Source organism: Cavia porcellus, unplaced genomic scaffold (genome assembly GCF_034190915.1).
Source record: "Cavia porcellus strain 051 isolate PalLab524CR breed Dunkin Hartley unplaced genomic scaffold, mCavPor4.1 scaffold_20, whole genome shotgun sequence".
NCBI lineage: Eukaryota > Metazoa > Chordata > Mammalia > Rodentia > Caviidae > Cavia > Cavia porcellus.
The window spans coordinates 20,674,811-20,691,784 of record NW_026947503.1 but is presented as its reverse complement, the minus strand read 5'-3'; positions in this window follow the sequence as shown (position 1 = coordinate 20,691,784).

Sequence of the window (16,974 nt, the reverse complement as noted above, 5' to 3'; positions counted from 1 at the left end):
CTACTGAGGAAGTTCTAGGCAGAAGTATTTTTTTATTCAACATCAGCATCATAAAAGTGTGTATGTTTATTTTATTATAGTTCTCTGTGTATGTTTTAACAATGTCTATTAGCATCTCTATTTAAATTGCAGACGCTCACAAGTTGAGTGGATGCAATTACAAATTACATCATGACAATTCTGAATACATTTCTGCCCCATTTTGCTTTTTGAAAAACTGTGGTTAAAGCCACATAATATGAAACCTACTCTCATAACAAATTTAAGTGCATAGTTCACCATCGTTAACTGAACACACACTCGACACAGCAAGTCTCTGGAACTTCTTCATTTCCATGAATGAAACTCTGTGCCCATTGAGTAGGAACACCTCATGTCTCCTTTCCTTCACCCAGCCTGACAACCACCATTCTACTTCTTGCTTCAAGAGTTTGATTACTGTAGATATCGCATATGAAAGGAAACATGCAGTATTTGTTCTCCTGTGATTGGTTTGTTTCACTTAGCATAATGTCCTCGAACTTCATCCAAGTTGTAGCTTATGATATAATTTCCTTCTTTTCAAAGGCTGCATAATATTTCATTGTATGTGTGTATCACACTCTCTATAGCCATTCATCCATCAGTGGATATTCAGATTGTTTCCATTTCTTAGCTGTGTGACTAATACTGCAATGAACACAAGAGTGCAAATATCTCTTTGAGAGTCAGTTTTCAATTATTTCACATAAACATCCAGAAGTTGCTGGATCACATGGAAGTTCTATTCTTCATTTCTTGAAGATCCTCTATACTAGCTCTGTAGCATTTTACAATTCCATCAATGCAGTGAACAAGGGTTCCAGTTTCTCAACCAACATCCTCACCAATTCTTGTTTTCTGGGGGTTTTCTCCATTTTTTAAAGCAATAGCCATTGTAGGAGACACAAGTTGATATTTTGAGGTTCTGACTTGAATTTTGCTTATAATTAGTGATTCTACACACCTTTCCATACACCTGTTGTGTTTCCTTTTCAAGTATTTTGCCCACTTTAGAATCAAGTTGTTTCTTTGTTTGGAATTCTGGCTGTATTTTAAGGTATAAGATCCCTATCAGATGTCTGGTATGCAGATATTTTCTCTTATTCTGTAGGTTTCCTTTTCACCTCATTGATTGTTTCCTTTGCAAAAGCTTTTATGTTTGATGTAATTCCACTTGTCTGTTTTTACTTTTGTTGCCTGTGCTTATAGTGTCATACCCAAGAAATCATTGCCAAGACCATTTGGTTTCTTAACAGCAGTGAGAGCGCTTTTTGTCTCACAGTGCAACAGTCATCCAAAAATTATATTTAAATTATCTCTGAAAATAATCGTCACTATTTTTAATAGTGACTTTTGAAGCTGAATTTACAACAGAATGAGCAATAATATCACGCACTTCATCTTTGGCAGAATGAACCTCTTTACATTGATTCCATAAATTATTTGGAGAGAAAAAAGAGAGTCATAATTTGGCAGAACTGCTTTTCTTTTTCAAACATCTGATGACATTATCAAGCCACCATCATTAACCATTTTCAAAGCTCTGTTGCTATAATGGAGCCAAGATAAACAGCAATCACCTCATTTTTCCTATCTACAAGAAATAAAAAAGCAAAATTAGGGGAAGAATTATTTGATACAAACAAAAAGTCAAACTCAGGGAATGACAGCTGCACATAGCAAATCGTTGTCTTTGGAAAAAGTACTTAAAATAACTCCTTAAAATAAATACTAGCTTTTGAAAGTGATTGCAATAATTCTTCAGATCTGTGCCTTCTGGTTTCTGTGTGGTCAGTGATAGAACGACAGCTCCCACAGAAGATGATAACTGTACACAACTTTGCACCCAAGCTGGGCATTCAGCAACAACTTTCATGGAATTTAGACCTTCTGTTTTAATTTTTGCATGCAACATGTGTTTACTTAATAATTTCCATTTATTACTCATGAAAGCTTACTGAAAAATCAGAAAGCATTTAAAACAATCAGGCCTATCATAGCATAGTTTGCACGCCTACAATCTCAGCACTCAGAAGACTGAGTAGGAGAATTGCTATGATTTTGAGACCGGCCTCTTGGGCTACAAAGTGAGTTCCAGGTTAAATTACATAGTGAGATCCTAAAAAAAATGAAAGAGAGAGAGAGAGCGAGAGAGAGGGAGAGGGAGAGAGACAGAAAGAGAGAGAAAAAGACCTTTTATTTCATACACATATTTCAAATAAACTACAATTAAGCTTCACAGTGAGGTCCTTAATATGATGGGCTGATGCCGAAAGGAAATGCAAGGGCCAGGTTTCTTTCCTGTTGTCACCTGAAACCAAAGAAGTTGTCAGTTGCACACCATTCATTTCTATTATTAGTGAATGTTTCGTATGGCAATAAGGAACTAGAAAGGATCAGGAAGAACAAAAATGGATTATTGCTGGTCTACGTTCAGATTTAGCCACATGGCACGGTACAGCAAGAAGGCTGCACACTCTTTGCCTGTCACATGCTAGATTTGGTCATGGTCAGAGCTCTGAGTATGAAGCAGAGAACTTCTCAATCCACCTACCCTGGCAGCTTATTTTACGGCAACAGTTCAACACTCTTTTAAAAATTAAAGGCTCAGACATAGTGGCACATGCCTGTAATCCTGGTATTCAGGAGATGGAGGCAAGAGAATCTCAAGTTTGAGGCTGGCCTGAGCAACATAAGGAGGGAGGGAGAGGGAAAGAGACAGACAGACAGGGAGACAGAGAGGACAGAGGATCTATTTCATCTAGGATGAAAATAGATTTCCCCTTCCAGGCTGACAGCTTCCAGGGTTGCTGTTGAGACTGATGATGCTGCTGGTTCCTTGTATCTCACCTGTGTGTTCTATCTAAAAGCTTTTTAAATTAAAACAAATTTCTAAAATCAGATGTGGTGTCCATACCTTCCCAGCTACTTGGAAGACTGAACCAAACGATCTTGAGTTTAAGGCCAGCATGTACAATTTAGCAAAACTCTGACTCAGGATAAAAAATGTAAAAGGTCAGAACACATGCTCAGTGATAGAGTATTTTCCTAGCATGGACAAGGCCCTGAATTCAATCCCTAATGTGGAGCTAGTAGGGGAGAATGTAATCTACTGTTTTTAGATTTCACAATGTTACAGTTTGCTGTGGCTTTTTTTTTTTTTTTTTTAATAATCTGGGAAGTTTTTTTTAACGGGAGGTGGGAATTGAACTCAGGACCTTGTACTTGCCAGGTGGTCACGTGTTTTTCAGCAATACTCCCAGCCCTTATAACCTGGGAAGTTTTAAAAATCTAGTTCAAGGAAACTATTCGAAAGCGGAGATCCCCTATTAGCTACAAAATGCATCTTTGCTACTTTCTCATGACAGACTATCGCTACAGGAGACGGCAGTTTGCCTAACTAAGGTGTCCCAGCCTCCTTTGTTTGGTAGTTGACGTCATGTGAACCAGTGTTGTCTAATAGGATACAAACAGAAGTCGCAGTTGGCTTGAATGGTTTTGCTCCTCCTCTTCCTCTTTATCCTTAAACCTACCTGCCACCACCAAGGTGGGAAACAGGAGAATGAACAAAACAAATGTCTCAGCCCAGAGATAGAAAGAACCTGGATCACTGCTGACAGTTTAGGGGCCCTGTACCTGCTGACTACCTACGACGTAATAAATATAAAATCAATAATTTGTCTAAACAACTATGACTTAGATGTGGGATTCTACAGAGTCAGAGTCAAGTTCTGTCACAATTTATTTGACCATATTTCCTTTAAGTTTTCCTTGTTCCCTCATTCCCCCCTCTTAGTTGGAGGTTAAATGCTCTAAATTGACTTCCTATATTAATCCACATTGGTCACTGGGACAGTACCTGATGATAGCAACTTTAAGAAGGAAAGGTTTATTTTGGCTCAGTCTATGATCACTAGCTAGCTCTACTGCTCTGCACCTGTGGTGAGTCACGGTGGCAGAAGCCAGTGAAAAGGTTGCTTACATCCTAGCAGTCAGGAAGCAGAAGGAAAGCAATGAACTGTAAAGAAGGGGTTTGGGGGAGGGGTCATATATATCCCAACATCACAGCCCTGTGACCTACTTCCTTTATCTCGGTCACATCCCAAGGACTTCAGATTATGGTCTCACCACTGGACTGACCCGTGGATGAAGTTAGAGTCCTTATTCAATCATTTCCTGAATGCCTATCAATGATGAACTAATCAAGTGTCCTCAATGTATGAGTCTTTGGGGGACACTTCGTGTTTACACCATCATACTCTCTATCCTCTTTTGTCTTTTGTTCTGATTTTCTCTTCTCTATCTTCTCACCCTTTGCTGAATTTTTTCATCTCTGCAAATCCCTTTTTTTATGAATGTGTTGAGATATCATTCATTCACTGTACAAGTCAGCCACTTAAAGTGTACAATTCATTTAGTATCTTCACAGTTGTGCAACTGTTGCTGCTGCATTCCAAACTCAAGTTTGGAATGTTTTCATCACTCTGAAAGAAGTCCCATACCCTTCATTTATTATCCTCAAATCTCCCTCTTTAAACCACTAATCTACTTCCTGTCCTTATGGATTTCCTTACTAGAGAAATTTCATGTAAATTGAGTAACAATATATGTATTTCTTTTGTTTCTGGCTTCTTCTGCTGATCATAATAGTTTTAAGAGATATCCATGTTGTTGCATAAGTTAATGCTCTGTTCTTTTTTTATTAACTGAATATTCCATTGTTTGATAGTACAACTTTTTCACATTCTCTGAATTTACTTCTTTTCATAGAATGCTACGTGTGTATCATGGATATATTACCTTCTCTTACCTTTGTGAAGTCATTAATCCTTTTTCTGAGATCATCTTATTCTTGCACTATTTCCTTTGAATTCCTTTTCTTCATTGATCTCTGGCTTTCATACTAGTGGTCTTCCTCAAGTATGTTGATGTTTCTTTGTTCATCAAATTGCTGACCAGCAGCTCAGTGCATATGTTTGGGGCTTGCCATTTGGTAGGCCTCCCCGTAGGGTGACAAAGGGAGCACCTGGCTTTATATTTTGAGTTACCCACTTCGGCCACTTGCTCCAGGGAGCACCATTCACATTGCAGTCTGCAGAGTGCTTGCTGCCTAGAGTGTGCAGTGCCGCTTGCCTGCACAGAAGAGCAGTGTGCCAGCACTGCCACAGGGCTAAGGAGGAGACGGTGGCCTATCGAACTTGACTTTGAGGAGCCTTAGTGAGTTCAGCAAAGCCTCACATTCCTGCTCACGTACCCTGGATCAGAGACTCTCTGGCTTACCTCCTTTGGATAGCAAATATATTTCCTGCCCAATGGTAGAAAAGCGCTAGCTTCTGTGTAGGGGGCGAAGGGAAAGATCTGGGATCTGGTTCCTTCCTATGCAGACTTGGGCAGAGGCCCTTATTTTCAGCCCCTCTCTCCTCTCTGGATTCAGAAATGTCTGGAGCTTCCATCTCTCAAGACTTTTGAGGATTCACGGTGGACTTCGTCTGCTTTCTGTTGGCACCTCCAATTGTAAACATTTAGTAGAGTATGAAAAACTTACACTAAATTAGATGCTGTTGTGATTGAGATCTAAAATGCCCCTCAGAGGCCATGTGCTGAGGATTTTTAACTGACGGGCTTTTGGAAGGTTCATTGATCCATGAGGATTCCAGCTTCATCAGTGGAGTACTCCAATGGTAGATTTCCAGTAGACCATTGTTGAGACCTGTATCTGCCCTTTGCCCCTTCCTCTCTTGTTTCTCTCACTTGTTGCTTTCTCTCATGTCTGTCTGTCTGTCTGTCTGTCTGTCTGTCTGTCTCTCATTCCTCTCTCTCTCTCTCTTCTCTCTGTGTCTCTGTCTCTGGCTCTGTCTCTGTCTCTCTCTCTCTCTCCTTCTCTCTCGTTCCTCTCTCCCTGCCCACCCTTCAGCCTTGATGCTACTTCACTACAGGCTCAGAAACTGAAGCTAGTCAACTCACCAATGGGCTGGAACCTCTGAAACTACGAAAGAAAATAAAGCTCACCTCCCCTGTTTTTCTCAGGTATTTTGTCACAGAGACAGAAAGCTAACACAGATGCCCTTTGTGAAAACACCTCACCCTCTTCCAAAACTGTGCTGACATCTTTTGTATCTCCTCGGGCCTTCCTATCTTCTTGCTTGACTTCTCTGCGGCTATCTTACTGAGTTTGGAGACAGAGTAGAAATACCAGCTCGCATTTCATCCACAGAGCTAACTGCAGGGTGACAGTTTTAGGTGAAAAAGGATGTTTAGGTGAGTCCTTAACAGCATCTATCTCAGATAGCTAGGAACCACAGCCTTAAAAAAAAAAGTCATGAAGAAAACCATTAAAATATTTGTTTTACTTTATCAAGAGACGCCTAAACTAAAATAAATATCTAAAAGAGCTATTACATTTCCTCCTGAGTGACCAGTAAAGCAGCTGCATATAATTACAACAGTAAAGCACATTCAGTCCACTCAGAGCCATCAGATTCCCTGTCCTTTGTCTTTCCAGGCCATTATCTTTCCATTAGGCCATGATGCTCCTCACAGATGCAGCTGCTACTGCTGGTGCTATTACTGCTGCTGATGATGATGAGAGCTGACACTTACATAGCAGTTAGTATGTCCAACCACTTTACATATTTCAACATTTTTACCCTCACAACCATCAGTTCCTATTATTGTCCCCGGGAGACTAATATGAGAAAAAGAAGCTAGGTAACTTGCACAAGTTCATGCAGCCAAAATGGTTCAAATAGAATAAATAGCTCATAGCTCAAATAGAATAGGATGGTTCCAATCCAGGAATTAAACCAAGAAAATCCCTTTAGAGTCTCTGCTCTTAAAAAACCATTCAGACTTGAATTTTTGTCACCTCACAACATCTAAAGCATTTTCACTGATCTCATTTGATACTGAAGTTCCATTTTATAACAGAACAATGAAGTTCTTTTGTCATATGCAAGATCTGTTCCTTTTTTACTTAGTGACAACGTCAGTGTACTGAGTTTAAGGTTTATAATACTTTTCAGTCCTCAGCTAACTTATTCACTGGCTAATTTTGATTATTACAAATGCTCATCTCAACAGAATCCCACGAAGAGGCATTATTAAAGCAACATATACTCAAGTACAAGCTATAAATTGTTGGCTTAAAACTCAGAAAACATGAGTCATGGTGAGTAGGTGCATAGGCTATCCCACAAATGCCGGAAGGCTGCTTACTGTTACCACAGTAACTGCAGCACTCCGAGTGGGCACTGGACAGGAGCCCAGGTGAGGAGCAGGAGGTCTAAGGGCTTCGGCTGCACTTCCCCCGGGAAGGACAGGGCAGGAGGTGCAGAGACACTTGGGAGGCGCTGGATGTTTAGAAAGTAGGGACTGGCTGGCAGAGTTTGTACATATGGCTCCATATAACCCATGCATTAAAACACAAGAAAATTAAAGTTTGCCATTTAATCAAAGAGATTTCCTGGACTAACTGACTTTTAATATCTAAGATTCATGAGACCTCCAGTTCCTAAACTTAACAAAGGTGAAGAGAGTTGGATGACAGGCCTGAGGGAACACCATGTCCAAATAAGGCTGATTTCTCCCAAAGAATTCGTACCCTTTCTCTCTAGTCATCAGAGCACTAGTTTTACTGTTAACCTCCAGACGTAGTTAGAGGCTATTTTGTCCCAGGATGACATTAGAAGAGTCTCACATTCTGAGCTAATGCAATCAATCATCTTTAATGAAGCCTTTTGAATTGTACATGTTTCCAAAATAGAGATCTTTTTAGCATAAAACATTTGCAAACTTGATTGAGGATAAAGGCTGGGCATAATCCTGCTTTAGTTGATGAATTACAATAATTATAACCACATTAATCATTCACTCATTTATTCATTTATCTCCTTTTTGCATTCTAAGAATTATGTGAGGGCTTCAAATGTGGATTTGTTTGTTTGAGGCCACAAATTTCCTGGCTCTTCTGCAATTGTAGAAGAGTTAAAACTATTCTATGTGGAAGGCTGGCTTTTCTTGTTTTACTGAGAAACTATATTTTTTCCTGAGAGAAACTACACAGGTCTTACAATACAACCTGCTTCCTGGTCACAAGACATTCCCCAATTTATTATCAGAGGAGCTTAAATTCTAGAAGCTTCTTGATGACTTGATCAAAAGCTGGGTCAGGGTTTGAGGTTCAACATAGCCATTGTGGTTTTTATCTAAATGCCCCTGCCAAAGCCTTACGTGGTGATAGGTGAGGCTTTTTTTGGAGGTGACAGGATCTAGGATGTGTGATTCTGGGATTAACAATGTGATGCTGGGATTAAGGATGCCCCGCTTTGGGTATGGGTGCTGCCTACCCTAAGGGCAAGTAGGCTGGATAGAACATAAGCATCAGAAAGGGCTGCTGCTGTGACTTGGTGCTGCTGCCTCTGCCGCCCTCCTGCCTTGTAATGGACTATTTCTCCTCTATAATGCCCCTCTGCCATGCCGCCCTGCCTCAGAGCCAGTCAACTGTAAACTGAAACCTCTACAAAACTGTGGGCCAGCATAAACCTTTTCTCTTTTAACTTTAGGTTTTGAGTATTTTGTCTCATCAACAAGAAAAGCAATTAAGACAATACCTTGTAGCTGCAATGTTGGGAAATTCTACTACCTTCTATCATCTATGAATAAATAAAACCCATCTTTTTTTTCCAATATTTTTATTAATGCATAGTAGAGTGACACATATAGAACAATAAAGTTTGTTTTGGTATATTGACACATGCATATGGTTATTTTTCGACCCCATTATCTCCCTCTCTCGATTTTCCTCCCTACTCTGACCCCTATCTCCATCTCTAAAAGTCTGCCTTCTAATTTCTAGTCACCTCTTCAAAAGATTTTTAATTTGAGTTTAAAACAAACCTTTGGGAAGCAGCGGCTGTTGAGGGCACCACAGTGCTGCTCTAGGGCAGACAGCACTGCTCACTGATGAGTCTTTACTGTGGTTCAGGACATCTATCAGTCCTCACAATACCATCAGCCACAACTCTGTGACTGCCCAAGGGGAGCAGAAGTCTTGGGATCAGACGACTTGCTCAAGAATCTTGCGGTGGGAAAGGGGTTAACTCTGGCCTTGCTGCCTACTGCCAAGAAAGTGAACTGAGCTGAGCACCTGAACTTCCACAAGACAGCCATTCTCATGGGGTCTCAGGCTCTTCTCTCTATTAGAGCAGGTTAGAGTATGTATTAGTTTCTACTAGTGCTATAATAAATCACCATGAACTTACTGGTTTAAAACAGCAAAAATTGATTTTCTTACAGTTCTAGAGCTCATGAGTGCCAACTACTTATTGTAAGGCCAAAATCAAGCTGTCTTTTTGGTTGCTGCAGGGAAGGATCTGTCCTTTGCCTTTTCTATTTTTGTACCCCATGCATTCTTTGGCTCATGGCTGCTTCTGTCTTCAAAGCCAGCAATCACATCATGCAACCTCTACTTTCCAAGCTCATTTCCTTCTCTTTCTTTCTTTCCTGCCTCTCTCTCTTCTAAACACCTGTGATTATAAAGCTGGAAAATCTGGGCTGGGGATTTAGCTCAGTGGCATAAGCACTTGCTTGGAATGCATGAGATTTCAGTTTGATCCCTGGTACCAAAAAAAAAAAAAATCTGGATAATCAGGAGGGTCATATACAAAAATCCCGAACTTAATCTCCAGAAAAGTCCCTCTTGCCATGGGAATTGACATATTCACAACTTTTAGGGATTCTAACAGGGACTATTTGAGGGAGGAGCAAAATTTGGCCACCATAGAGTTTCTTTTTCCCAAAACTCCACTTTATTAAAGTTGTCCAAACATTTATTCCACTTTTTCCCTCTTCTCAAAATGTATTTAGTTAAAATTTTGAGTTGGAAAATATATTTTTTTTCTCCACTCCCCTAAACTCCCTGCCACCATTGTCATTTTTCAACAGTTTATTACCCTGATTTAGTAAGGCCTTTGTGAGTCAGCAGATAACCAATACTACAAAAGGACATTCACATACCCTTCAGAAAATTATTCTCAAACTATATTTTAAGCTGTTTTGAAAGTTGAATATGAAATGGAAATATTAAAGTGTATGGAGTTCATAGGCTGATGAAATTATATGCATATACATATACAATATGAAATATATATGTAACACTTCATAAATACTTCATATATTTATGAAATAAGATAACTTACTTGGTTTTGGTTGTTGGAAATTCCCTCTTACTAAACAAAACCAACCAACAGTAACATCAACAACAAAAAACTCATGCAAGTAAAAGTTCAGTCTTGCACTTTTTTCTGTAATTTTTATTTTAAAAAGAATAAAACCAATAAAGCCTGTGTTTCTCTGGGTCGGCTGGTCTCTTCTGGGGATGGGAGGAACCTTGGCTCTTCTCGTCTCCCAGCCCATGTACCGGAAGAGGCTGGTGTGTGGTTCTCCCCACTATGGCCTGTGCATGGCGCCAACTCGCAGGGGGAGGCTTGGCTTCTTGTTGGCTTCTTGTTCTCCCCTGCAGTCCATGAATCTCTTCTTGCACTCTTGGTATAGAAGTGACCACATATCAAAACCAAAGATAGTGCAGGTGATAGCATTAAGGGAAATTTTACGTGAAAATATGACAGGCTTTTTGCAAAAAATAAATATATAAATAAACATAGATAGCCACAACTATCTTCTCTTTTCTCTAATAATTAAGAACAAATTTAAGGATTTTTTGCAGCTGTTCTTAACTCTGCAGCACCTTGCTCTTATGAAAACAAATTCTATGTAAATTTCACCCTCAGCATTAGCTAACAATGTATACTTAATATAGTTTTAGGATTCTGAGTATAGGGAAAGTATTTGTTTAAAAACTGCTATAGTAAACCATAGTAACGTTCCTTAATTTTAGGGACTACATCACAAGATTCCCACTGACAGCCCAATTTATGGACAGTACTGAACCCCATGATCAAGTTCTGCAGTTGTTTTGATAACCCAGATAGCTACTAAGTGACTAATACCAGTGTGCTTATCTTGGACAGAGGAAGGATTTGCCTCCTGGCTATTTGGAAGGAGATGGCTTAAAATTTCATCACACTACTTAGAATGGGGTACAACTTAAAATTTGTGAATTTGTGATTTTTGGAATATAGTTTTGAACTGTTTTGGACCATCCAATTGACATGTCAAACTGGAAAGCAGAAGACTACGGTCTCACAAACTGGGTGACTTAAACAAATATAAACATATTTCACTTAAACTTTTGGAGGCCAGAAGTGTGAAATCAAAGTGCAGACAGAGTCAATTTTCTCTGGAGGCTCTGAGCAAAAATCTGTTCCATGTCTTTTTCCAATCTTTGATGTTCCAATCTCTGTTTTCTCCTGTATCTCCATTTCCTTCCTCTTATGGCACTAATCATTGGGTTTAGGAAGCACTGCAAAGCCAGGCTGATACTATTTCTAGATCCTAAACTACATCCACATAAAGTCATATTAGTAGGTCCTGAGAGTCGGGAGTTAAACACATTGAGGGCTGCTATTGGTAGTAATTTTTAGCCTTCACTTATCTAGAGCAGAGAATTAGCATCATTTGCTCTATAGTCTTTACAAAAGTCATTCTGTGGCATTTTTCTGAGTCTTGGAACTATTTCACTTATTTGTCTTCCCTGGATGAAAAGGTGTCTCTTCTTGAGGTAAAACAAAAAAGCTAAGAACAAAAGAGTATATAGGTCATAGCTCTGTTGAAAATAAATTGGAAAGATGTTTAGTAAATTTGTGCTTAAACAAGATTCCAATAAATAGGAGGGCCCAAGTAATACTGGTGTGATGAAAGCCTGAATTATATTTCTTCAGGGAATTAAAATCTTAAACCAGAACAGAGCATCCTGTCTGCTAGTGTGTTAGTTAAGGATTATTCAACTTGGGTGCTTGCCAGTTTGGGAAAATAAACCCAGATTTTTCCTTGATGTCTAATAGAAGGCATGGAAACTATTAGAGTTGGATAAAAATAGGCAGAATCTAGGTTCTGTCACTGTATAATATGAAATAAGTCACTGATCTCCCAAATAGTATTTTATTTGCCATTAAATTGGAGCTGATAATAGAATTATCATAGGGTGATTAAAGCAGTTAAATTAGATAATGTATATAAAGTATTTAGAAGAGTATGGGACACATAGTGAAACTTTTATCATTATTAAAATTGGGATCATTATTATAGTAGGAGTGAGAATTCATGGTGACACAAATATGATCAGCCAATCTTTGTCTACACTTTTTTTCCGAAGTTGGAGGTGTTTAGTTTGCATTATTTTGGGCCCTCTATTCCATTATACTACTGTCATGTTAGAAAAAAACCTCCATTCTTTTTTATTCGTATCATCTCTAGCTATCCTGTGTTTTACTTTCCTCATCTCTACTTTGTACTGATAACCTGACCACTCTGCAGTGGTCGCTGAAGACCGGGCCACTCAGCTCCACCCAAAGCTCTGCCTCATTCTGAACACCTTCCATGATTTAGAGTGCCCTGCTGAATGTGCTGCCTATAATCCTTACAATTCTCAAGCCTCAAGACCTCCTGTCGCCTCCTTTAGCCACATATTCCCATTCCCATGCCTAGGCTAATCCTCACTAGAAAATACTGTGCTCTTGTCTAGTAACCTTTCATGCCTGGCTATGAACCTCTTGAAGATTACAATCAAATCAACCAAGACCCTTTGAGCCCCCTGCTGGGCTTTTACACTCCTCCCTTCTACCATCTCTACTCAGTCAAACTATGCCCACAAGTCAGTCAGTGTGAGGGTTTTCTCCTCTCCTGGTCTTAGGAGACTCAGTACTCCTGGAGAAAACTCACAAACCAGCAGTCTGCTGTACACCCCTGTAGACACACAGTCACACATTGTTAGTGAATGTGCTAAGAGATCAACTGTTTTAATCTCTGCGTTTATCATCACTTCTCTTACTTGAGGTTGGCTTGCTGCTACTCTGACCATTTTCCCTCACTTGTAACATGTCCTCGGGTTCCTAAGGCCCTCAGTCTACCCTTTGGCCTGAGGATTGGAGGAATCAAGGACTAAAGTTTGAGAGAGACAGATCTGAAGCCAGGATGCGGAAGTTTAAAAGCCAGCCTTTGCCCTGACCTTCAACTAGACGCTTAACCTCTCCAAATCAGTCCTTTACCTATCCATGCGGAGTATCTGCCTAGGTTGCTATGTTGGGTGGATGAGATAATACAGACTTTGATCTGTGCATTTCACATGCCAATAGATCAATAAATATGGCTTTTTTTGTTGCTCCATTGAGAGAATCAAAGCCATTATCAAAAAGTGTTCCCTAAACTCCACACCTTCCTTACTTCCTCACAACTATATTCCAAAACATATTCTGGCTTGTTTTTGGCATGGGAGTGGTTCAAAGTCAACTTTTCCACTTATGTTCTGACTCGATTCTTTTAGCTCTTGCCAGATTTATTTTAAAATTGAAATTCACATAATATATAGTTAACCATTTTAAAGTCAGAAATTCAGTGTTTAGCTCATTGACAACACTGCGCAACGTCCGTGTCCACCTGATTCTAACATTTTCATTACCCTAAAATAAAAACCCATAACCATTAAGAAGAATGTCTTTCTTTCTTTCTTTCTTTCTTTCTTTCTTTTTTTCTTTCTTCCTTTCTTTCTTTCTTTCTCTCCATGCCCCTGGCAACCAATGATCTGTTTTCTGTCCTTATGGTTTTACCTACTGCAGATATTCCATAAATGAAGTTGTGCTATGTGTGAACTTTTTTTTTTTTTGAGACAGGGTCCTGCTATACAGTTCAGGCTGGCTTTGAATTTGTTTATGTAGCCCAGGCTGGCCTCGAACTCATGTCAATCCTCCTACCTCAGCCTCCAAAGTGCTGGAATTACAGGCGTGCACCACCATGCCTGGCTGTGTGTGAACTTTTGTATCTGGCTTCTTTCACTTGGAATATTTTCAAGGATCATCCATGTCATACCATGGATTAATCCATCATTTTTTGTGGCTGAATAGTATTCTATTACATGTATATATCCAAATTTCTTTATTCTTTTTTTTTTTGATACCAGAGATCAAACTCACAATCTTACACTTTGCAGGGAGAGTCCTCCTTATCTATTTGTATACTGATGGGTATTTGTATACTTCTACTTTTTGGTTATGGTTAACAGTAATGCTTTGAATATTTCATATACATTTATATATTTGTTTTCAGTTTTCTTGGCTCTATAACTATGAGCAGCATTTCTAAGTCAAATGATAATTCTGTTTTACTTATTGAGGATCTTCTCTAAGGTGGATAAACCACTCTACATTCCCGACAGCAGTGTACCTGGGTTCCAACTTCTCCACACTCTCACTAACACTACCAGGTTCTATGTCTGACTTTAGTTATTTGCATCTTCTATTTTCTTTAGTCAGTCTAATTGAAGTGTGTCAGTTTTGTTGATTTTTTTTAAAGAACCAACTTTAGGGTTCACTGATTCTATTGTTTTCTTACTATCTATTTCAATGATCTCCATTCTGTTTCCTTCCTTCTGCTAGCTTTAGATTTGGTTTGCTTGTTCTCTTCTTCTAGTTTCACAAGGTATAAATTTAGGTTATTGACTTGAGAGCTTTCTGCTTTTTTAAAGTGGATATTTACATCTATTAATTTCTCTCTGAGCACTATTTTTGCTCTGTTTCATAGGTATTGATATGCTGTAACTGTCTTCAACTCATTTAAAAATATACTAATTTCCCTTACAATTTCCTCTTTTGCTCTTTCCTCTGTTGCTTAAAAGTACATTCATTTCCATGTGTCATTTTCTACTTATCCTTCTATTGGTGATTTCTAGCACTCTTCTGCTGTACTTCAAGAAGTTGCTTTGTATTATTTTAGTTTTAAAGCGAAGCAAGGCTATTTCATGGCCTGACATGGTTTATCCCAGCGGCTGTCCCATGAACCCTTGTGAATAAGGTGTGTTTTACTATGATTGGCAGTATGTTCTGTATTTGTCCATTGGATCTAATTGATTCACGAGTTATTCAAGTCTTCTAGATGCTTCATCCATTACTGAAAACAGAGCATTGACATCGTTAACTATTACTGCAGGATTCTTTCTCTCTTTTCTTTTCTTTTCTTTTTTTTTTGATTCTGTCAATATTTGTTTAATTATTTGGGGTTTCAGTTGTTAAGTAGGCCTATATTTCAGCTGTTATATCTTTTGGGTGAATTGACCCTTTCATCAATATCTAATGACCTTTCTTTTCTCATATAACAATTTTCAACTTAAAGTTTCTATTGATTCAATTAGTATATCCACTTCAGCTCTTCTCCAGCTACACTGCATCTATCTGCTTCCAGGCTATCTGTGGTTTGAGAGCTAAAGAGATTCTCCCACAGACAGCATACAGTTGAATCTTTTTGTTAACTAATTGACTTTATTTGTAGAGCGTTTTTAGGTTATAGAAAAATTAAGTGAAAGCACAGAATTCTTTATCCACTTGTCACTCTCTTCCCTCTATACAGTTTCTATTATTATTAACATCTTGCATTCATATAGTACATGAAGGTTCATTCTTCATGTTGTGCTTTCAATGGGTTTGACAAATGAATAATACATTATAATATTACACAAAATAGTTTCAATGCCAGTTTAATCTATTCATTTTTAAGTTTTTATTTAATACATTATATTTATATTTACATATGCAATAATTATTGTGTACTAAATATATCATTGAGACTTTACTTATGACATCTTGCTATTTGTTTTTTATGTGTCGTAGATTTCCTATTACAGTTGATCCTCAATATCTTCAATATTGTTTTCTTTTGTTTAACTGATTTTTTGTACTCTCACATTTTGAATCACTCCTCATTTTCTTTTCTGTAAATTTTAGAGCTATTTTCTTAGTAGTTACTCTCATGTAGAAAAGACTTCACAAAAGAAAAGTTAGAAATAATAACTGGGTAATATTGTGAGAGATGCTTGAATTAGAACATATTATACTAATGGTTGATTGGTTTTTTAAAAGTCATGATATTTAAAGCTTTTTTAAGAGTAACATTTGAATTTTATGAAATTCTAAACTGGGGAGGATTACCAGAGATTATCTTGGTTAATCTAAAGTATAATTTAAAAGAAAAATTGTTTATAAGATGCCTTTTAAAAATAGTTGCAGTGTCACTGCAGTGGGAAGGGTCACCTAGCCAGCGTGCTTTAGAAAAATTGTAACCAACAAAGAAAGAAAATGGGGTTTGTTGGAAGAAACAAAAAAGATGGGAGGAGGAAGCAACAAGACAAAGTCCCCAAATTCCAACCCTGAAAACATTGACTTTGGACAGGTAAATACAAAGGAGAATGAGGACAGCACACATGCAATATCAGACACGGCACCAGTGGACATAAAGAGATATCTTCGGGACCTCATAGAGGAGTTCAAAAGGGAAATATTCAGCCAAGTAAAGCAAGATATAAGAAGATTAATAAAAGAGATGCTAAGCACCCTTCAAGAAGACACAGACAGAAGAAGAGAGGAACTCAAACAAAGGAGAGAACCATTTGATAAAGAATATAAAGAAAATATAGAATACATGAGGCAGATTCAAAGAGATTATCAGGAAATTAAAACCTCTGTGGAAAGATGGCAAAACTGTTTGAAAGAAACTAAGGATAGATTATCCAAACTGGAAGACAGGTTTGCAATGTGGGATTATGAAAGGAAAAACTTTTTAAAAATAACAAGGAAACAAGCAGTAACAATACAAAGGCTAGAAGATGACAACAAGATCTATAACTTGAAAATAAAGAATGTAATGAAGAAGCAGGGGGACAAAGAAAGGAACTACAAAGGTTATTCACAGAAATAATTAAGGACAACTTCCCAAACATAGGAAAAGGAAATGATATTCAGATATGTGAGGCATACAGAACTCCAGCCACCTACAACCAAAATGGAGCTACTT